Source organism: Varroa destructor, unplaced genomic scaffold (assembly GCF_002443255.2).
Source record: "Varroa destructor unplaced genomic scaffold, Vdes_3.0 BEIS01000001.1, whole genome shotgun sequence".
Lineage (NCBI taxonomy): Eukaryota > Metazoa > Arthropoda > Arachnida > Mesostigmata > Varroidae > Varroa > Varroa destructor.
Genome location: NW_019211454.1, coordinates 50,508,421 through 50,533,588, shown reverse-complemented (window position 1 = coordinate 50,533,588; position 25,168 = coordinate 50,508,421). Strand labels below are relative to the sequence as shown.

The 25,168-nt window shown below is 37.5% G+C and overlaps 2 protein-coding genes across 8 annotated transcripts in view; one reads left to right on the top strand and one right to left on the bottom strand.

Moving 5' to 3' along the window:
• LOC111243507 (uncharacterized) overlaps window positions 1-21,697 on the bottom strand; it is a 134,055-nt gene extending 112,358 nt beyond the window's left edge. The window contains exon 1 of one of the 4 annotated variants that reach the window (XR_015327565.1): window positions 21,545-21,665. The gene's annotated coding sequence lies outside the window, so the exon portion shown is untranslated. Of the gene's footprint in view, window positions 1-21,544 lie in introns of all 4 variants that reach the window. The other 3 variants (XM_086988859.1, XM_086988865.1, XM_086988874.1) reach the window with 3 other exon arrangements.
• Window positions 1-25,168, top strand: part of LOC111243506 (uncharacterized) — a 209,098-nt gene that overhangs the window by 128,276 nt on the left and 55,654 nt on the right. The gene's annotated exons all lie outside the window — the stretch shown is intronic.

Here is a 25,168-nt window from a genome sequence, read left to right as displayed (position 1 = left end):
CTTTTAGGAGATCTATGACAAATGTGGCAGATAAAAAGTGCCACAGATGAAACTCCTGGAAAATTCGTCGACCCAAATACGGATTTATGAAAGCATAACATAATAGAGTTAAATAATTAAAAAATTCATAATACGATGGACTAAAACGCAACACAACAAGTGTACATTTACGTACGTAGTAGATCAGACTATGAGTCGTGAAATTCGGGACAGAACAGTCCTAGACAGGCGGAGAACAGAACAGAAGGCCATAAGGCACACGAAATTGTTCTTGAGGTATTTATTAATTAAACACAAGTTTATTTAAACGATATAAAATCAAAAAGATGAGACCTAGGAAAACGCAACAAGCTAGCCTGTCAAAACTGTGGCAGAAAAGCTAGCAAGTTTTGAACAGTTATAACTCCAATATGAACCTGAGAAAATCTTAGTATATATAACCTTAAGGAAGTTATAAGCAGAAGCTCATTTTCTACCAAAAGGAAAGAACAGAAATAGCTAGCGCTACGGATCATCTATACTTTAAAAAATATAATGGATCAGACAAAAATCAACATCAAAAGTGAAAAATCATATCTCAACTGATGGCAACTAAGAGAAGAGATTTAAGTCTGGGGAAATACCACAAGTCAAATTAACGGAAAATATGGCAGCCCTTTCACAAGACGCCTGAGACGGGCAATACAACCCTCAATTTGTAATTATGTAAAGTACGCTATGGACCAGGCGTATATCCACAAGGTATAACAAAGCAGGCTTAAACCTGCAACGAATACCGCAGGTTAAGTCTTAAATCTTGGGTTTACTGGCGCTGAGTAATCCAAGGCCTTATAAAGAAGAATACTCCGATACTACCAGACATACACACACGACAAATAGGACCACGAATACACCCACGAAGTTATTCGAAACATTTGCTACCACCTCCTTGACATATACCCACAACCGGCAAACATCGATTCACGAAGAATACATCGACAGGCATACGTAAAATTTTATCTCAAATGCAGAGCAAACAACTGCATATTTACGGACGGTATATACAAAACGATGACATACACCCGCGAAAAGTACGACGGATCCGACGACGACAAACGCGACAGCTCCAATATAAAGCATAGGCGATATTAAAGATGGATAATCCGATAGGTACGCGCGCATCGTGCACGCATACTCGACAGAGAGTACATGAACTTCGAAAAAACGGAGCTAGAGAGAAGTGAAAAGTTTATTGGTTATAACCCTATTTAGCATAGCTAAACTTGTACAGATTGGAACTGCAAAGACAGAAACCCACTAGCGAGTACCGATCTCAGTGACTATGCAAATTAACTGGCCAAAGTTTACGAGAAACCGTAGATCAAAAAAACATAGCGAAACAAAGAACTTCACTGTGTAAAATAAGCGGACACAAAATATGGCAATCAATGAAAATGGGTCAAATGCAACGGCCTATACCTAAACCTAAATTGGAAGATATGCTGGCATACGTATAAATCGCCAGATAAGAACATACTATGATTGATATAGCAGAGGTATGCCCGTATAAAGTATGACCGATCAAACTCAGATTCTACTGACGTATTATACCTACTGATAAGGTTTGCCACACATTAGCCCACAACATGACAGATTAGACATATGTACATGCAATGCGAGCGAGTAGATACACGTAAACACCGATATCGCACATAAACTCTCAAGGAGGTCGATTGATTAGACATATTAATGCTTGATACAGGGCCACGGAGAACGCAATAGAGCGAATGTAACCCATGGATGTCGCATATAGCATAAAAACGTTCTAACAACTAAAACATGTGAAGCTTCATAGGTATGCGGTAGAGTTGACATGTCGCACATAAATTGATCGGTAGTTCTAGGGAATATGAACTCAGGCGTATGGCGGATGAAGAGACTTAATCTCATCAAGGATGATTCAAAACATGAGTAAAAAGGCGCATAACATCATCGTACACATGAATTGTACAGGACTATAAAAAACACGACATGACAGATGACGAAAACCGACTTATTTCAAATCAAAAAATAGTTCGATAATAATATTGAATCTCATAGTAGAAAGATGAGTCGATCATAGACTAAATAACATGAGTTGTACGTTTCACGTTCACGAGAAGTTTGACAAACACGCAAAAAACCATTACGTACACGAATGATTGAAGAAATATGAACCGAAACACAGCGCAACTTATCAGAAAGTTAGATCAAATATTAGTGTCATGTTGCACACAGATTAGAAAATTCCCGTTAGTTTGTTAGCCAGCTTAATTTATTATAAATAAATTTTTTTAATTCTTTTATAAAAAGTAATATTTCTTGCTTCCTGCAGCTGATATATACCGCGAAGGAGAAAGGCCTTGTCTTTCGAAATAATCCATTCGTCGACTCCCTTGCGAATTTCGGCCAGGACAGCAAAAACTTTGTTAAAACAAAGTTTTTGCTGTCCTGGCTGTATTGCGTTGGTTAAAACAAGTGTTGTCCAACTAGAGCAATGTCCGGCCTGTACGCCGAATGCGGCGAATTTTTTCCATTGGCGGTCCGTTTGCGCTCGCTCAACAACCGAAGTAGTATTCAACGAAGCTTTGTCATGAAGCTGTACCACTTCGCGTTACCCTTTGCCAGTCCAAGACGTTCTATTAATTTCGAAAATTTAATTTTTCCCGCTTCTTGCGAGCGATTGACAGCAATCGCTTGGCTTACACCTAACTGTGCACGCAGCTCTCGAGTCGACTGCTCTGAATTTTGGCCGAGGTATGGCTGCAGTTCGCCATCGTTCTGTGGTCCTCCGAGGCGTGAGCTGCCGTTTAAGTTAAAACCTCCAGTTCGGAAGTGATTAACTCAAAAGTAGCAAGTGGCAATGCCAACTACACACATGTCTGCAACTGTGCAACCAATTATTTTTCTCTAGGCAGCATTTTTGCATAGGGGAAATAGCGAAGAGGGCAATATCGTATGTGCATCTGCTCGAGTCCCCGAATCACTAGTTTTAGCGATAACATTTTAATAAAAACAAGAGAATCCACGCCCGGCAGTTAAATCAATCGGTCTGAAAAGTTGGCCGATCCGACTATAGCGCCATCTATCGGTTTTAGTGGAAACTTTCTAAACAGTTTAGTAAACTTATACAAGACACTACAAATCGGAGGTCGGGCATGCATTTACGCAGAGACTGGGCCTTCATGTATTCACGACTGACATGACAGATGAGATATACATCTTAAAATTGTGCCACTGTAAACAAAGTCTCGAAGCATGCAACGAACCAGAAAACATATACAAACACTGCAAAATTACACATATACTCAAAACAGTAATGAGGTCGAACCTCAGTGAAATATCAAAATTTATTAATAATACATTTTGAATAAAAAATGAAATTAGTAGGCAAAGCAGCAAAGGTATAGGTACGTGAGTAATTTGACAGACCTGACAAGGTTTTTTAGCCGGAGACTGACTCTTAGGCTCTTCTCCCAGTATACTGAATCAGTCCAGACCTGAACCGTGAAATCTGAGAGGGCCTGGGAGGGGGTATCGGTCGAAGGGCAAGCTTACGATACGGAACGTCAGCGCCGATGTGAAACACAATACACTATATTAATTTTTACCGATTGATGGCGATCAAGTGTCTTGCATCGGTGACGTATAAATCCACAATGTGTGTGCCCTTTACGAACAAAGAGACGTGTCCGTTTGCCGCAATGATTTCAGTCATCGCCACTAGCAGCTCTTTGTTGTTTTCTGGCATAAACTCACAGGAAACACTCTATATTAAGCAAACATCCACATGCAGTATTAAGCAGCGGACATAAAGGTACGAATTATGCGATTGAGATGATATGGACTTAGAAGCAATGCGGCTTAATAAACGAGAGTCTGCTAACAAAGCTGCCTAGCCGAGTTTACCTTTCACTAAACAGTACTAAACAGACAAAATTCTGAGAAACATTTGTTAGATCAGACAATACATTCATTGCAAATAGTTCAGAGCAGATAGAAGTGCAGGACAACGTCCCGTCCTAATATAATATGTACACAACACCTGAATTTACAGACAACACGACAGATCAAACGTAAGTTGACAAAGTTTATACGAATCTATAGAAACGGTAGCACATCAGGTATATGCTTTGACTAATACGACAGATTGCACATGAACTCTGGCAGATTGTAACAAATTAGTTTATTATCTACACAGCAAATGAGAAACGGGTCCATGGAATGAGTCTACAGGGCTAATATAAACAAGCACAAAGTACAATTTAAAATACTGTAGATTAAATTCATTGAAAGTTCGGCATCAACCAAAACCAAGCGCCGAATATATACCAATCGACGAGTTGAGAAAGCAAAAAATAATCCACAACCAATAGCTACAAATTCAAAGAAAAAACGCCACAATAGGAACTGTTTTAAAAAAGCTTTAAAGATTGAACTGCTCACTCGCACCTAATGGACGAAGCAACTATATCAGAGGTGATATACCTACAGACATCGTTCCATAACAAGTATAAATCAACCAAAGGTATCAGATAAAAGATTTAAGATCAAACTACGAAATGTGCCGCAAGGAAAAAAGAACCCATAAGTGGGCCTAGAAACCAGAACATAAATGACATTTTAATGGTTAATTAATCCATAAACGCTACGATAGAATAAACTGGATGTTGAGTCAGCTTCGCGTACTCAGATTCATTGACAGTGACAAACAGACAAAGCCGCTCACACTATGTTTCTCATCAGTTACTGAGAGATGCAGAACGAGCAAATGCCGTTAATTATGAGAAGAGACCAAACAGATTAATCAACATGTATCAAAGCAAATTCAAGTTAACTTACAATCTGAAAGAACGCTCGTTAACATACACACAATGCCAAAGCGTACGTGAACTTCTTGGAAGTAACATAGCCTTGATCAGAGCAAATTAATCTGAACAATAATGATAAATCAGGATTAGTAGGACAATATTTAAGAAAATAATAACAATAGGCTAAGAAATATACCAACCTAGAAAATTCCAAGAATTGAGGAACAAACGACTACACAATGTGAAAATATAAGCCCAGAACTTCATCCTCATTGCGAAAATTGATATAAACCCATATGCAACGTTAAAATAAACACACGGGCACCCAAAAGCGCAAGAGAAATATATACAATAATAATATCTGTGTTCACCGTTACTACCCAGCAGGCACAAAAGCAACTAGCTCGGACTTCAAGTAACAGACTAAGCACGAGCGTCAGAGGATTTATATATAATACAACGGGTCCAATAGGTGCACCCAAAAATCTGGTCAGATAGACATTAATAAAGGCAAAATAGAAAAATCTGGCAGATGAAAAGTAAGCTCTTTGGCAGAATTAGTGTTCAAAACTGCGCCCGAGAAGCAAACGCACCACACGCAGAACATAACATATAAGACTTATACACACTTGAACTATAACAGGAAAGGTAGTAAACCTGTTGTCAGTTACGTACCCCCAAAAAAATATGCTCGAGCAGCCTCAAGTATAAATAACCTCAAGTAATCCCTGTCCTTGATACCTCAATATGTATAACCGTAATTAAAACTCTACGCTGCAGACCAGAAACACCTTCCACATAAGTACGGCAAATGAGGCGCATGCCCGAAACGTACAACAGGTAAAACATACCCATAAAAAGACATCACCACGTAGAAATTTTAGTCCACAAGAAGTATAACAGTTAAAACCTAGAAAACGGAGGTAGAATATACCAATAAAAAATAGGCATAAACCATAGAAAAATTAGACAAAAAGAGATAATATCCACCAAGAGAGAAAAACACAAAAAAAATATTATTGAATAGTAAGGACCGAAAATTCCGGCTAGGCGCAACCTCATGAAGTATCAAATTAATTTGTTCGCTTTTGCTGGCCGTATTTACAGTTTATATATGCTAGCCAACAATGCAATATATAAAGAACCAAAAGAATATTTTACGTTATGTAGATGATACAAGTCATGTTTTGTTTACAAAATTAATTTGAGAGGTTTGCCAGCTGTCTTAAAGGTGGTACCAGGGGCAACGAGCGGCATGATATATATCAAAAGAGGGAAAAGGCTTTAACGTAATTCAGTTTTCAAGGATTCTTCACTGCAAAATCTTTCGAACCGAAACCGCATTCCTACATTATGAAAAATATGGCAGGTTAGATGTAAATCAACGACAATAAACAACTTAGATGAATTTATGGATATATCATAGATTTTACATGAACTTATAAAGATACGATGCTTAACACCAACTCAAAGGAAATTTGAGGGATCCAACAATCACACACGAGACCATACATTTAAATACATAAACCATAAAAAATGCGACAGATGAGAGATAACCTACGAAAAATATGACGAACTAGGTATTATTCAACAAGAAATAGATATACTCACACGGTACATCATAACTTTTATAGAAATTAGTTAAAGTGATCACATCAGAAATAAAAATATGACACATTAACTTTATAAATTACTAATACATCTATAAAAATGTGACAGATTAAGCACAAATTAAGAAAAAAAATTTAAGAAGTTCCAGTCGATCGACAAACAAAGATCAACAGCATTAGCTTACGGAAAATATGATAAATCTTAGGAAAAGAAACACACAAAACATATGGCATAGCATTTGTGAATAATGGTGCAAATATAGGTAATGATCAATTAGACAAACTTTTATTAAAGTTACAACAAGCGACGATAGCTAAGATTCACGTATTAGAAGTGTGACGACATTACGTTTCGTGGAGCATCTTGCATATGAAAAGTGCAAAGTGCCCACAAAACCCACGAAAAATGACACAGGCAACGTAAAAAATATAATGGATTATGTACACACAAGAATATTAGACTGTTACACGCAAATTAAATAGCTTTTGAACTAGGTAGGTTAGGATGACGACCTTTGCTATACGTTTCAATATTACAATCTCCGTTCCTGAAACATTCTCATCATTCACGTACTATGCTTTTGCTTAGGGCTTCTTTGCCTAATGTCTTTAATTAATTTTCGCAGCACTGCCGTCTTCGAACAAAAATCTAACCACAGTGCTGACTTTAAAGCCTAAAAGATATTTTTCCTTTTAAGCTCATTTCTCCTGGAGTAAACTAGATTGGTTTTTACTTACCGAGCTTCCAATAGACTCGAGTATTTTTGTTATAGATCAGATGCATACACACAAAAAGTAATGAAACAAACACACGAAAAATAGGCCACATCAGAGACTAATTTACAAACCTTGGAACAAGTCGAACACAACTCGAAACGAAAAAAACGGCAAGCCATATTAGCACCGGAAATATATGACAAAGCAGACATAATCCCTTAAAAATGCGACATATAAAGCGCAAGCCTACAAAAATACAATGGACCAGGCACTACCTACAACCTATATAACAAATGGGACGTAACACTCACCAGAAGCGCGGCCAATAAGAAACTAAGTAGCAAAAAAAGCGAGAGCTTGAACGAAAGTCTATTGAAAACGGCATAAGTCAAGCATAAGTATACAAGCACTACGAAAACTAACACGAACTTGTGAAGAGTACCACAGGCCATATATAAGAACCTATAAAAATACAGTATACTACATGTTAAACCGTAAAAACAAAATAGATCAGATATCACTCACAAAAAAAACGACAGAGTGGATACAATCCTACTCAAAGTACGGATGAACTGACATAAGCTCAACAAGATATGACAAACTAGATGTATCCTTAAACAAAATATAACAGATTAGAACTAGGCCATAAAAATACATCCACCAACAAGATATTAGATTGGTCCACAAGAAATACGTCCCGAATATGCTAACTCACAAAATACGACCAATCCGGTATTAGCCAATGAAGATTGCAACAGATCGAATATAATTCATAAAAAATATGATCGATATAAGGCACGTATATAAGGAAACGTACGACAGAACAGAAATAATCCACAACAAATACAATAAACTATATATAGGGTCACGAAAAATATAACCGGGCAAGCATGATTCCTAAAGAAATGCAACATATCAGATCTAGACCTATAGACAGCACGACAGGTTAGACAGCTGGTTAAAAATACGATATTTCAGGCATAGACAAACAAAAAAACGATATTATATGTACTTTACTTAAGATATGATCAAAAAAAACCTTCTATCTTACGTATGAGTTCAAGAAAATAAGAGTAGACACACATTTAAAAGGACACGACACATTAGACACTGACGCATAAAAAATACCAAGAACCGACAAAATATAGTAAAAACTTACAACAATTTTAACATATTAGACTTACAAAAAATACGATAGTTTTTAGTTAGCAAAAACGTATGAAGAAGACATCAGAATAAATATAGATATATTGAAGATATAGTGTGCTCATAGAGAGTGTAACATACCAGATAAAAACGTGTGAAAAGTTCAAAACAAAAAATACCACCTAGGCATAAATCCATAAGCACTGGAATATAACCGTACGAATTATGTCTCTATGACTGCATAAGTGCAAGGCGATTGGGTGTGAAGCGCTCCTTATTGTCGGTTAACGGTAAAAACGGTCCAGTTTGCTTTAATATGTAACGCCATAATGCAAAATTACAAAGACAAGTTGAATTCAACAACTGCGCAATTTTCGTCGTATAAATCGCCGCTTGCTCTGGCCTCGCATAGCGAGTTTTTCAGGTAAAATGTTGCCAGAGATAGTTACCTATAAAGGTACGCGAATCATTCTATGAGGCAAATTTACCATGTTGTTATTTCCCTTTTTGTCTTCCGTTCATAAATATAGACACAATATAGCGATGACTACGATGGCGACAGAACTTCAAACGATAAATGCGTGAAGTTTACGTCTCACATCAAGTGTGAATGTTTATTTTCCTATTACGCGTAAAAATACAAACTATACAATCTTAGCTTTACAAACTTCGACAAAATGCTAAGTTGATAAAATGTTATACCGTTATCTATCCTTATATGTGTGGAAGTTATTTTTATGTTACGTGTACTTGAGTCGTACACAAAGAGCTACAAAGAGAGACATGGTTATAAAAAGTATTGCACATCAGGCATAAACTTGAGAACTTGATATGGACTTACAAGGAATACGGATCAGATAAACTTAACAATAATCTATACAAAATAGGACCGATGGAAGCTAATTTACAACAAATAGCGAGGATTAGATATGAGCGCACAAGAAACATTAGATATTTTTGGAATTGAAAAGATACGGTTGACCTAATTTAAACGATAGAAAAATAAGCAGTCAAAGCCAGGCGCACGAAGGCGTGACAAGATAGGTTGTGAAAAACTCCGTAAGTTAGACATAACCTAGAAAAGATATTACAACCCAGGCATAAACTCATAAAAAAATACGATAAACTAAGTTCAGAAAAAATATAGCAAATTAAAAACAAAAAAAAGATTGCGACACTTTAGAAGTAAATCGTTAACATGATAACTCAAACCTAGTTCCAAAGATGACAGATCGGACGCATGATCAAACACTAACCCAAATAAGATGCAATAGCTTAGATATTACTTCATAAAATTTAACAGAAATCAACTCCAAAAACACAAGGATCCAGCTATAAGCCTACAAAAAAATATAACAGATCAGACAAACTTATGTCAAATTAGACACATCAAATGAAAAGTCACTGAGAGTGAGAACGTAAGAGAAATCGATCGAAAACAAGACATACGATGAAGAATGAACAGAAGTACTATATGTTAACCCGTGAACAATGGAATACGTCAAATACAAAAATAAGAGAGATACAAGTCTGACATTTAGCCATGAGAAATTATCAATTACAAAAAAAAAAAAAAAAAAAAAAAAAAAAAAAAAGAACTATTATTAGAAGGTATATCAGTTCAAGAAATGCAACAGATAAGATACCGAATTCGATAGGTAAAACATAATATCGGCTCGAAACGTGGAAATAATCTTGAACCAATTTATGAAAGATAGTACAACTAGGGCAAATTTACGAAAAAGATGACAGATTCGCAGGATAAGCACAACATATAAGACATTAATGCATAGAACTGCAAGAGATCAAATCTCGCGAGAAACCAGGAGTAGTCAGACAAAAATGCCACAGAGCAGTCATTATTATAGATCAGACATAGACCCCTAACAAGAACGACCTCGCAGGCACAGTTCAGAAGCATATCGCAGATGAAACAAAAATAAACATTTTAGATACTAGCCCAAAAACATCACAGTACTGATTCACATAAAAATCTTACAATCTATATTGAAATCTTTAAAATAAGGCAGAACAAACATAAATTAACGATAAATGTGGTGCACCATATATTACCTACAAGCAACACGATGAACCAAACAGATATAAATTCGATAAGAATTAATTTGAAAGAATAGACACACATCCTAGAAAATTACGATGGATTAAACACGGACTAAAAAAGTGCTATCTAAAATTAAGCCTAAGAAAAATACAACGCGTCAGACATAACCTATAAAAAGTATCCACGAAAAATGTGGTATATCATATACTGATTCACAATGCTTGACACTTCGGACGTTTGTGAAATATACGAGGGAAATAATAGATATTTATAGCAAAGTATGACAAGTGAGACGGAGGGATGAAAATTAAAATATTAGACACCAGTCAGAACAAGAAAACAAAATATCAGACATTAACCCAGAAAAGCCAACGGAGCAATCGCACCCTAAATAGAACGTAAGCTCACTGAAATGCGACAGATCACCCCACAATTGATGACAAACTAAAAAACAAAAAATTGAGCGAGGTACGACAAATATACAAGAATGCCACGATGAAGTCGATGAAAACCTCGAAAAAAAAGACGACTCGACATAACGCATGAAAAACAATATAATTAGAATATACAACAAATGTAACAAACAAAATCTACAAAAGGTCCAACAGAGTATATAGTGCTCTACAAAAAAGCGAAATTTCAATGAAAAAAATACTGTGAGCCAGATGTAGATGTGTGCGGAATACGACGACGACGACTAAGATAAACTGATAAAACTATGATAGACCCATTAGAAAATGTAACGTATAAAACACGAATAGAAAAATGAGGTTTCACCTACAAAGAAAGAATCAGCAAATAATAACCCAGAAGGAACACGACAGATCAGAAGCATAAGAAAAGAAGTTACAGTACACGCATGTGCTTAAGATATATGAAATGAATCACTTTAAAATAAAAAGCATCAAATATGCAACCAGTCATACATTAGAATATCACAATAATGTCGTTTAAACGTTAATCTACAAAAATTTAATTTCTAAGAAATATTTTCAATCAGGCATCAACCTAAGGTCAGGCTTAGATTGTCAATTCGCGCCTAACTCTCAACATCTGCTCTCTGAATAACGCACATTTTATTTGTAGAGTATTATTACAGGAGTCATCCAGGAAGAAGCCATTTCGGTTTCGCGCGGATATCCGCGAAGAGCCTCGATGCGAGGTATTATCTGCCGGGTTTCTTTAAATCCGTTGTTGCGTCCGTAAGATACGGACCAACGATACCTCTGCCCTTATAGGCTAAAAGGCGTGCAAGACATGTTGTATGTGGCAAGCTTACGTCCGCCGTTGCAACCCGTGTCCTGCTGTTGTGTTTGGGCTGCCGCCCTTGCCATGCAAGCGTTATTTCATAGTCGAACGTAATTTATGAAAAGCGCACCAGACTAGACTTGCGAAAAATAAGAGGGACTACATATAACTCAAGAAAAGTACGGTAGACAAGACGTATTTGAAGACGTATGGCAGATCAGACAAAAACCAACGAAAGACGCAACATTTCAAAAATTAGTCCACAAAGGTGCGATCGCTCAGACATTAACCCATCAAAGAAAGCATACAAAAAAACATTATTGATCAAACCATAGATGACAAGATATGTCACAGCTAAAACATAATCCATCAAAAGTGTCTATGGAAATCAAGAAACACTTGGAATAGATCAGACACGTACTAAAATTTAGTAGATCACTCACAAACTAACAGTATGGCAGTTCAGATATTAACAAGTCAGCCGAAACTATAAAAATCAAGTCCAAAAAAGATGCGACCGATCAAATATTGAACCATAAAAAATGTGACAGATAACCCATAGAAATCCATGAACGAATAAAAGATACTGCAATCTACGTTAGCATATAAACAACTAATCTAATAAAACACTAATTTACGTTTTTTTTTTTTATCTATGATAAACAAACGTCTGAATAATACGATCGATTAAGCATAACCCATACAAAACATGGCCTATCAAGGTAGTCTACAAAACATAAGAGATACCAAATCCAGATTACGAAACATGCGGCAGGCCACACGGGAGCCAATAAAAGATACGAAAGTTTAAGCATTAGCCTGTAAGGATAACCGCTTTACCTTGTCACTTATATATGACACTTTAATAAACGCAAAGGGCCAAGGAATTTTTCGCGGATCAGACATTACTGTATAAAAGAATGTGTTTCTTCCCCCATTCAACAGATAAGGCAAAAACAAATACTATAGTGAAAGTATTAACCTATAAAAAAAAAATGGCGGCTCGGATATAAATCTAAAAATAAAAGAGACCTAGCCCACAAACAACTTTTTTGCGCGCACGAAAAGTACAATAGATTAATCGCTGAATCGTAAACAAAGTTACAGGTTAGATACAAATTCGCAAGAAATGCTAAAGTGCCAGAGAACAGGAGGCCACGTAAAAAACTTCCTAAAAAAAAAATTACTGTCAATCCAATCAGTTGCGATTAAGGTATATGTCAAATGATATTTAGAGAAAGTTATCATATTAATGAAGTTATTTTTATAATAAGATCTCGTTGGAAGCGCTATAAGGAAAAATGGTGTTATTACTAGGGTTAACATAGTCTACAGCAAACATAACAGATAAAGATCACGGCCCAAAGAGATATGGCAGATCAGATATAAGTTTACACAAATAAGACAATTTGGATACGAGGTTACGAAAAATACAAATATATTAGCCTTCCCATAAAGAAAGTCACAGATCAGACACGAGCCACGAAAATCACGACAAACTAAATCTAAGCAAACGATTAAAAATGACACACCTGAAATAGCCTACGAAGTACATGACAAAGCAGGCATATACACACTACATACATATAAAGCTGTCGGTCAAGTGTTAAACTACAGTAATGCGACGGTTCGGACATTTTCCCCGTGAAAATTCGCTGGCTAAAATATGATCGGGAGTACGAGGAGCCAAAGGACATAGAACGAGAAACATAAACGCAAGAACAATCGTAATAGTAGACATAAATCAACACAACAAAAATGCTACAGATCAGGCATATCTCATCCACGGCATACCAAATAGTATAGAAGAGTATCAGGCGTTACATAAACTATAGCTGACAAAACACGCGGCAGATAAGTTGCCGAAAGCACGAGTCTGTTAAAAATAGAATATTGTTGATCAGACATTCACCCACTGTGTAAATGCACGAAACCAGACATAATGGCTGAAAAATATACCAGGTCGGATATGTCACTTGAAAAAAGCGACAGAACAGACATCAATGCAAGAAAAATATGGCGGGTTAGAGTGTGACTCATCACTAATGCGACAGGTAGAATATGGCCGGAAAAGATGCAACAAACCACACATAAACCTGCAGGATATTGACACTTCACGCACTGAAATAAAAAGGCACGACACGTTAAATATAGTCCGCGAAAGTAAGACATAAGTCAATACATGCGAAAGGTGAAATAAAAACCAATTAAATGTGCGACAGCTAAGAAATTAACATAAAACTCATAAACTCAAAAACAATACTATGGATTAGACACTTATCCACCACAGATTAATCAGATTATATACTGATCTACAATACATTAAGCAAAGAAGGTAAACACCCATATATAGGCGACAGAACAATTACTGACCCACAAAAGACGCGACAAATTGAGTATCAGTCCAGTTTAGTCCAACAGACCAAAAAGCGCGACAAATAAGACTTCTACCTAAAGACGTGTCCAACGGCATAAGACGCATACATTTACCAGAAACATAACGTACTAAAAAAAAAATTAACAAGATAGTCACAAGTTCGCGGGTTCAAGTAATCCATAGAAAATCCGATATATAGAGTTTGCAAATTAAAAATATAGAAGAGGTAGAAATGCATGAATAAAATTTAAATCAAACACATTTCCACAAAAAAATTCAATAAATCGTATACAAACTTATAAGAAATGCGTTGGATCAAACAAAGCCCACGGAGGCTACGAAACATCTGGCGTACAAAACGCTGACAGAACTGCAACAGATTGTATATTTCCAACTCACAAACAGACCTACCATATTCCGATAACAACATGCGGCAGCTCAAAATAAGAACCTGCAAAATACGACTGTTCGAACTTTTACTATTAAAAATAACACAGACAGGTTAAACATTAATCGAGCAAAAAAAAGCAACAAAGCAGACATTAAGCATTTGAAAACGATTCAATAGAACAGAACTGATGTTCCATTGGTTGACCGAACATCGAATCAAGAAGCCTGCGGAAGGTCATAGAAAAGCTCACGCTAATGCCATACATTAAGATACACTCACCTACGCCAACATACGCCATAGGCCATGTAAACATTTAAAAACACAGCGATACATTACGGAGAAAAGCATAACACGGTAGATAACATGTATTATACTAAAGGTGTGACCGATCGGACTAAAGTGGGGGAAAAAGCAAAGCAACAATACTTACGCGCATCACCACTATGACGAGGAAGACAGAGATCTATGGAAATACGAGTGATCAGAGACTTTCTTACAAACATTATAATGGATCGGCCCTATGGAAACCTCATTGATCCATGCATATTACAACAGATCAGATTCATCCACAAAAAAATGGGGCAGATCCGGTCTACATTTACCACGAGAGACAATAATTCCGTTACAAATTTAGAAGAAGACTGGCTAGACATAAATTTATTACAAATAAAGAAGATCGGAGATAGCCTACGAAAAAACAGGCCAGGGACTGACCCGTAAACGCGATACATATCGTTAAAACGTCAAAAACTAGACATGACTTACGAAAACGCGAAAAAGCTAAAGTTCAGCGGTAGATCCGAGAAAAATGTGACGGATGAGATGGACTTGTGGAAAATTTGTTAAGTCACACATAACCTATGAAACATACGACAATCCACATGCAAGGTACAAGCCTACAAATAAAACAGGACAGAAACGGCCTATACATTGCACGCTCTTTTGGTAGTGTAGACAGACAACACATCTAAAAACGCACGTTTGTGTGCAAGGGTGGCGAATTGACGTTGAACCTAGTGCCGAGATATTTGCAGTTAGAAAAAAGTTACCGCACGAAAATTCATTTACGCGTTCCAATCAATGATCTATATTTCTACCGCTGATGAACTCAGATCAATCCAACTATGTGTTACACTGAATCAATTTATTTATGGGACCGTCATAGCGTAAAATTTGAGCCAATCTAGTGACTTGGACCATTTTAAGTTCAGTCACTTGGCTTTAGAACATAGAAACTCTGCAAAAGTCTATGTTCGTGGCGGAGCGCTTTTGGGAAGAGATAGAGGAAAATCAATTTCCCCTTTCCGGATTTTTCATTTACATACTTGTTTAGCATGGACGTCCGTTGCTTCCAGTTTTCTACCTAACTACTATTAAATCCTATAATATATATATATATATATACATATATAGATTGCTCAATCAAATAGTTCGTCAAAAAAAAAAAATCAAACGGAATGTAGCTTACGAATGTGACACTATCCTACTTGAGACTGGTAATGGCGATAGGGATATCAGCAACATATTTGTACGTTGTTGATCCGAAGTGTAGAACTGACAGGACGTATTCGTATGTGTGCTAGTATCTCGTATTCTATCTGACCGTTGATGCCGGCGCTAAACAACTAGGTGGAGCTGTCTAGGTGAATATGACTAGTTTTCTGGCTATTTTGCGTATTTCGGCATGCGGAAAATCCAAATGAGACAGAAAAAGAAAACGCTTTGTGACAAACTACTTCGTCAAAGCAAATGCAGACTACGTAAACACATTCCGCTGTCGCCGCGTAAAAGCGGTAATAAAAACAAAGAAAAAAAGCTGTACTACGAAACAGGAAGATCGTGTAATTATCTACAAACTCCAAAAAGGCAGCTTCGTCTCGTATCTTTTCGTCGTGGAGTCGTTGTAAAACCCAGTTCAAGCGCAGTAGACGCTCGAATGAAATCAGCTCGTTTTCAATGGGAGAAAAATGTTTTTCTCAAATAAATCTAATTTTGTAATTATCGGAAAAAAAACTCCCATCGAGTCTTTGGGCGTGTTTTTTTACGACAGCAACGTTATTTCGAAGATGAAACATTAATCAAAGGTTATGGTCAAAAAGCCGTGGTCTCTAACTTCTGACAAAAACACTGGGAGGGTAGATTTAGCACAGAGCATACTAAAGCGACAAGAACATGCTAAGGCGATCGAGAGCAAAACAGTGCTTTAGGCATAGCTATGGTTCCCTAACGGTGACTACGTTCTCACGTGTGATGGGCCGCCTTGTGATAGACGTAAGTGTACTTCTATGCTACACGCTATAATGACATTCAACGATTTGCTCATAGAGAGGGTGTAAAAAATCATAAAATAACGGGTTCGGAAAGGATAGGAAATGACATATTGATTCAGATTTCTGTGAAAAATCACTAAATGGCACCGGGATCCACTCATTGCTGAGACAGCGAAAGATTGCGTCAGAAGTTTACCGATTTGTCATCGACAACAAATAATTATCAACAAAAAAACCGTTTGAACATAGAGAGACAAATATATATTAGCTCTAACTCCTTAAGATCTTTTGCTCGGTTAGTGACCTGGATCTGTGAAAAGGTAAAACAAAGACCTGAGTATAACCAGACACACAGATACAGCAGCGCAGCGCTGTTAATAGGCTCATTTAGAAAAAATAATATAAATATCCATAGACTTAAGCCCATTTAGGTGCAGCCAACGCTGATCTAAGTATGCTACGATTAATAGTGAATAGCATCTGTTTAGATTCTACTACTATCTTAATTAGATAACAAAATTTAGAAAAATGCTTGCGCTCCAGCAACAATACAAATCGGCTGGAACATTCACATTTCACGAAAACATTGCCAGTACATAAGTTCGATGAATACATTAGATCGATGTAACTTGCAAGTATTTTATTATATATTTAAGTATATTATTATACTGTCACCTCCACACATGCACGTTCATCTAGTTAACTATAGCATTATGTCTTGTAAAGCGGATATTCGTTGCCGATTTCCAGCGACACGTCGATGGAGCCAGGATGAACGACTTGGAATTGCGTAGTGATAGGCCAATTTTTATTGGCGAACACGTGCATTTATCAGTGCTTTAGCAGGTGGAGAAGGCCTACTTACTTTTCGCGGGCTATCGACAGGAAATTGCCAAAAAAAAAAGGCTTGACAAAATGCAGGAGAACACTTCCTATAGAGAAGCTTCGAAGGGTCTTTAATTAATCTCCCTATATTAATCAATTCCTAAAAAATAGCTATGACAAAAATTGATTGAGGAAAGAAACAATGGCTACTCAGTAAGGTAGCGCATTAAATTCAAAAACGGCGCATTGTAAACAGAATAAAATGTAGGATGGCTTGCCAGGTACTACAAATACTCATCTTGTGTAATCCCTTTGACGTGAGTTAAACACAGAACAGCAGAAGAAGACGAATATTCTCTGCACCATCAGTTTGCAGCTTTCATACCAGAAACCTACTGTTCAAAATCTACTCCTTCTTCGATTTTCCCACCATACACTCCATTCAGACCATGTCTGAGTAACACAACACTCGGTAGCATTTTCGTTTCGTAATAAAAAAACTCCTAGACTTCCAAAAAAGGCTCAGATTTAGGCTTGGCGTCCAAGAGTCCTTCTTGAGCTTTATTATTAGTGTCGTATTATGGGCTTGTGAAGATAACAATACCCCTCTGCAGGCGCCTCTATAGACAGTTGCTCTCTTCATTCTCCGATGATTTTAGGAAGAGATGCGTGGGCCATAAAAAAATACGAGACCTAAAGAAAAATATCTGTTTGAATCGTTGCAGTAATATTAGAAGGCATTCCCGACAGTCAGATTCGAGACAGAGTCCGGAGCATGCAGCAATTTATAAATAATGTACCAAAGTTATACTAGAGAAAAACACGCTTACGGTTCAAGCAATATTACTAACACCCAATACAAATTGCCTTCATAATAAGCTTTATGCGCTTTTAGTACAGATGCTTGCTGCGTTCAGTAGAAAATGCTAGCTAGGATACAAATATATGTGGTTGTTGTATGAAATACTTAACTTCTAAGTGGAGATTGTCTCCGCTTAAGTCCATTATGAATAATTGCTATTTGTCGCAATTGTGATGTTGCTGAAACGGCTATATGGTTTATTTTCGAATTAATAAGCAGGTGCATTTTGATCTCTCAGTAAAAGCCCCACTGCAGTGACTCTAAGTATAGTCCTTTTTTATACTCAGTCCCTTTAGACTGCTCGTATTGAGCCCTTTGCCCTGAAAGGTTTTTGAAGTAACGCTAAAACAGCGGTACGGACACTTGCCGTAGACGGGAGTGCTCAGATTCAAGGGAGTAATGGATTTTTTCTAAATAGTTCCTAGCCAACACAAAGGCCGCTTTTACCGAAGCGCTCTTCGGCATATTGTACTGCTTTCTTAGAAAAAGCGAGCAACTTGTGCTTGAATTATAAAAAATTTCATCGGACTACTTATAAAAAAAGACTCTTCTCGCCTTCTTTATGTAGGATGTGCTTGCAAGGTTTCGTACCTGTTACGGGTACAACCAGTAAAAGAGCATTGCGTGCAAGGTGTTCGCGTAGCGTTTTAGGTCAGCGTCTCACAAAGGCGAAATTACTACTTTTGGGTAGAAGATGGTGAGCGTTTTGGTGGTCATACCTGGGATGCTAAAGTTACTTTCCTTCTCTCTATGCCCTCAGACTACTTGATTCAAAGCGTCCTCAAGTACATGTAGCTGCACTGCCTTAGCACGCGTAGGATGAGCGAAGCTCATGAAAGCCAATAGCGTTTCTTGCGGCATGATGAAATCTATAGATGGCTGAACAGACGGTGAGGTAACGATTTGTGCAAAGAAAGTCCTGTCAGTTGTTGTCTCAGAGAGCTCTAGTCTCGTGGAAGGTATGACCCATGTGAGGTATATTATTGTTGTAAGCCATCTATTTTCTAGAGGCCTACGGTAAATAGCGGCTTATCGGCCGTGGGATATGATGCCCTGTGTTGACGCATAACGTGTGCTTTCGAGTATGCCGCGGACTGTCTAGGTCGTCTACTTGCTTTCGGGAACGCTGACACCAGATAGCCTGTGTAGCCTAGAAAACTATTATTACAAGCTAGTTCATAGACTATATCTAGGAAAAAGAAATGTGGAACTAATATTCCAGATGATGCCACTGAGGCCTTTCGTATCCCTGTGCAACGGATTAAACGTTTTTAAATGCTCGATTTTTCCGACCATGTTTCAGTCCTTCAAACATCCCTGCCAAAAGGTTGTGAAATAATAACGACGCGACCTATTGAGCCACTGTCCAAAATTTGTGTATTTTTAAAACAGTGCTGTAATATATGAACTTGGAACACAATATTTTAAAATAAGCGCATGTGCAAGATGTATTCTTCTGAGCGAATAAGTTATTACTGAATCAAACGCGCTACACGTAACTAACGGATTACTTATGTTAGAGATACTCTTGCCTGCCTTATTTTAGCCATACATTTATACATTATCAGGGTATGCGTTTCCTATTTATAAGTCGAATTCTTATCGACACGCACCTTGTTCATTGCCGGGTAGTGGAAGTCAATATATTTCGGTTATTTATCATTTTTAATTTTTTTCTGTTAAGGGATAGGTAGCAATGCCACCATTATGCTATGTACCAGACCTCGAAGCGTATTTCGGTGCTTAAAAGCTCTCTGTGCTCCAGTCTTGAAAGTACAAACGTAATGACAACGTACCTCGGCAACCTTTTCTCTAAGAAAAGTAGACCGGTTAATTGGTAGTGAAGGGGTTTTTCGATGGTGTATAGATGCGGTCACACTGATGCAAGCCTCGCATAACCATAGTTAATACAGAATTATAATATAATCAGACAAATATAGAGCCCTTGGCGTGGCCTGCCCTAGCAAAAACATACGAAAAAACAAAATGGCCTACGTTCAATGGTCCCCGACTAATGCAAATCAATCCGAGACGAGAAAAATTGTGTTGAAAGACCTGAACAATTTCGAAATAGCCCAAACACTTATCAAAAGAGACCTAATTTCCAGCAGCTTATCGCGTGGACGTTAGACCATGACGTGGGAACAGAAGCACAATGGTCAAAAAAAAGCGAATCCAAAAAGAGCTTCAAAATTCAGGTCAAGCTTTTTCTTGTCTTCGTTTTTGACAGCCGGGAAGCTATGCGCCTTAAGTGTGCGCCTACTACCTCTACTTTCACTAGAAAATATTAGGAAAAACTAATTTCGAATTTTTGCGACGAAAATATTGTGTTTTATTAATATTGATATGATAACAATTATAATATTGCACTCACACGTCGCTATTTGTAGCGCGTTTTGCACTAGAAAACCTGATGTACACGTCTACTCAACCCCTGTGTTGGCCTTTCAAGAATTCTGAGACACTTTAGAAGATCCGAGCGAAACGAGATCAGAGAAGTTGATTCTTGCCGTTGTATTAGAACTGTTTCAACTGCTAAAGGAGGGAATGGCTCATGTGCATGGAGTCCGACAGGAAGCTCTATAGCTATAACGTGAATGTAAAGGACTGAAGCAAGAGCTAAACTTTCTAAACTTTTTTGAATTACTAATCAATACCAGAGGAGACGTAAACAAGCTAAACGCAAGGCTTTTTTTTATCCTATTACACTGCGCTATGCACTCGCGTCGTAGATCATAGAAATCTAGTCTGTGCTTTACTCTTTCGAACGCATTCTATTTTTGTATGGCCTCTCTTTTTTATATGTATATATAAAGTATTTTAATATATATATATATATAAATTTATTCTTATTGTGAGCAATTCTTAATCCTATGAATAGGCGCAAATAACGATAGAATGGCCGTTACGAACAATTTGGCGACCTCTCATTTGGGCAGCTTGTTGTCCTCGGGCTTGAAATACGCGTTCTCTTTCAATGCCATTAGGAAATACATGAACAACATTGTAGCTTATAGCAAAACCTGCAGCCATATAGTGATGCTGCGGACTAACTGATAATCAGCAAAGCGAGCACATGTGCTTCTTGGAAGATAAATTTTCTTCTAGCATTTTTGGTCATTTGACAAAGGTAAACCTCTAACCATGCACGAGTCATCATTATACAATTAGCTAAAACCTTAGTATAAAATATAAAATTAGGCTTACCTTTCGATGAAGGAATCCTGCATGTGTACACTATGGCAGATTAAATTTTAGCCTAACGCACAGTGGCATTAGACAAAAAAAAGGCAGCAAAGAGGTAAAAACGTCGCACAGATACTCACCGCGCTAAAGTATGGGTACGGAAAGTTTTAGATGTAAGAGAAGGAATTTCGTACTAGACGAAAGCAACGATTAAAGATAGTCTAAGGTGACACGCTCACCTAGGCAGCTCACAGACGGCTCTATGTAAATAGGAATATTGAGGCGTCGACAGCTCCTACCGCGCATTTTTTTTAGAACTACCTAGAAAAAGGAGCCATTTTGATTCTCCGCTTATACTCTACGAAGCAAACTTATTATGAATTTTTAATAATTTTATTATAATAAAGTTTTAGTATTTGTGTAATTTCTTTTAGAAGTGTTCATCTAGTCTAAAATATTCAAAATGTCTTAGGAGTTTAGTTCCAAACATATTAGGAGCCTATCAAAAAGCAACTCTATTCCTTGCGAAGTAAGTCTTTCGTTGTTTTTATCAGAATTATACTATTAACCTGTTTCCATTACACTGTCCTCATATTTAGCTATTGGAGAAGCCACTATATACCTGACGAATCCATTTTAAGCCGCCTTTTGACCGAAACGTCGATCTCAACGGTGTTGTTGCATACGGCTGAATCCCACGCTTCTTAGGCAACAGAGGTTTGAATATACGCTCATTTGCCGATACACGAAACAGCGCGTTTAGGCGAGTAATCTTATATTGAGTTGACAGAGCAAATAGAAGTGGGGTTTCGAAACTCTGAGGGTAGCAATTTCGCAACCAATGGGAATATCGACAAGCAACACAAAATACCGGTTCTACAAAATATCTGAGGTAGCATAACACACACACACACATATACACATAGTACATACACGCAGTAAATAACCACAGTACAAGACAAAAATCGCGTTCGTCCACAACACTGGGAACACAATGCGCGTCTATATACACACACGAATTATACGCTTTCAGGATATACGTACTGGTCATATTTCATTATAATAAGTATGGTCTATACTTCTGAAACACTATCGCTGAGAGAACTTGCTTCAATGAATAGTCCTACGAACTTCTGCTGAAATGAAGAATATGCCTTATTGAAGGAAAGATGAAGAAGAAGAAGCTTGTGAGAAAACGCACAGATGAACACAACCCTCAATACGCCACTTAACTTCTAATAGAAAGTTCTCATTATACCATCATAATAATGCATGAGTGATTCAACAATATATATATATACAGATATATAAATACGAAATAATGTTTTGTTAAATCGAGAGTATAGAATGAACAGTGCGCAAGAGCAAAGAATGATGTTAAAATCGCCGGTGGCAGCCTCGGGACTTAAAAAGTCACTGAATTCATCGTTTTGATAGATAATATTATTAGATAATGTAACTTAAGTAGAAACATTGTGATGGAGCTTTGCAACGCCATAGGGAGGCTAGCACGAGTGCCGGAAATGCCGTAGCGCGGAAAAACACGTATTTATCCTCGAGTGAATAGGAAATCATGCAATAGCAACTATTTCAATTTGTGTTGAGAAGTGCGTACGAGTCAAGTTGGAGGTTGTGAAAAAACACCCCGCACTACAACCACAATACAATTGAGAAATATACCGCCCTATCGAACTTCCTTAATAGTCTGCTAGCTTTGCCTGCTAAGTATGTAAGGAGTACTTTTTAGGATAGAGGCTTTCAAGAACGATATCATTATTCGATTTGCCCCAGACAAAAAGGTAATGTCATTAATTGGTTCCTGAAATTCCATTGCGTCTTGCAATTTTTAGATGAAGCTATCGGCTTAAATGATCGTACAAGGGACGTTTACCGGATAGGGTTTAAACACAAACCTTGCGAAACTTGGAAGGGAGTACCGGACATGACTAGAACAAATACCAAATGACTGATATTGAGCAATAACATCAGACTAGATAATACCTCTTAACATAGGAAAGACCAGTAGACACTGCGCGGTTATAGGGCAGAACGTGCGCACCTCACGGCTTCCCGTAGTAGTGTCCAAAACATTTCAGAGTCGGAAAGCTACGAGGTCTGCACTGCAGATCCAGTGTCCGCCAGGAAAGATCTCCACTGTTGTTTCCCCTTCAAATAAAAATGTTGTCCTTGATCAGTGTCAGGGACTTCTTCATCCAGGACAAATATGAACCTTTTTAAACAGTAGTAAATAGAACATGTTCGAACATTTCCAGGCGGATGTATAACTGTCCACGTACTACACACGCTTTTTCTTTAAAATGTGACATGAACAGAATGAAAAAATACTTGCTAAAAAAGACAGACATGAATCTACCAAAATATTTTTACGGTATACCTAAACTCAAGAGAGTATTGCCAAAACAGAAACGGATGCATCAGTACTAGTAAATTCTTGTAGTGACACTAGAAACGTACGCAAATGAACGAATTATAAACGCCATCACAGCAAATAGGAACGTCGACTGAGATACACTCATAAAATAAGTCCTGCACAAATGAAAAACGTAATTAACAATAGTGACTAAATGCTAATGATGAATTTTCATGATTAAACGGGGAAAGGCCACCAGTAATACGATTGGCATCGTAGAGGCCATTGAAGCCCGGAGAAAATACATTCAATAGGACTTCAGAGCACTGAATGAGAACTGAGTCATTCGCAAAGAAGACATCGAAAGCGTTAGACTTTCTGCGCACGATGTTTTCATTACTAGACTTGCTAAGCTAGCCGTCCTTTTTTTTCACATTAAAAAAAAACTCGAATTCACCAAACGACCGTTTTGAGTAGGCTGTGCGATTCGTCAAAAGCCGACCTTTCGGTCGTTACGGTGTCTATCCACGATCTCCTCACTATTTGTCGAATACTTTCACTTTTGGAACGGTTTCGCCTTATCGAAGAAAACTTCAGCGACAAAAAAGAACTTTCCAACTTTCATGTAACTAAAAGTTTAAATTATAATAAATGATTATCTACGGCATCTGGTAAGTTGATCAATAATTGTACACGTTAGTGACTTCTTCGAAACAATATTCGGTTAGATATTCTTGCTTGAACTGTCTTTCTCATTTGGCTCCATTGTTTAATGCTCAAGTGATTACGAAGTATTGTGATCCTACATCTAAAATTGACATCCAACAACGATATGACAAATCAATCGTTCTAAGTGTACGGAAATAAGCTAGACCCTCCCATAGACTTGTTTGTTGTTAAGATTCATGAGGTTATCCTTTTTTGAACGGTCAATACTTTCAAGCTCCATAATGTATCGCTTTCTGGAAGTAGACGTATACAGCTGTATCGATATCACAATATTAGACAGTATGTTTTTACTACTTATTCTGCCATGGCACCTCCGACAAGGCAATTTCTTCTGGGGGGTCTTTTCTAAACAATTTGTTGGAAGACTGTCGAAGTTCTAAGCTGTAAATAAACCGTTACCGTCGTCGCTACATAACCTAACATGGCAAACTGTCAGGTTCTAGGAATAAAGCGGACTCTGGGAGCTCTCAGCCTCGAACGCTGAAATTCTGTTTGTCAATAAGGTTCAATTGAAAATGGACCTTATCATACGACCATGTATTACT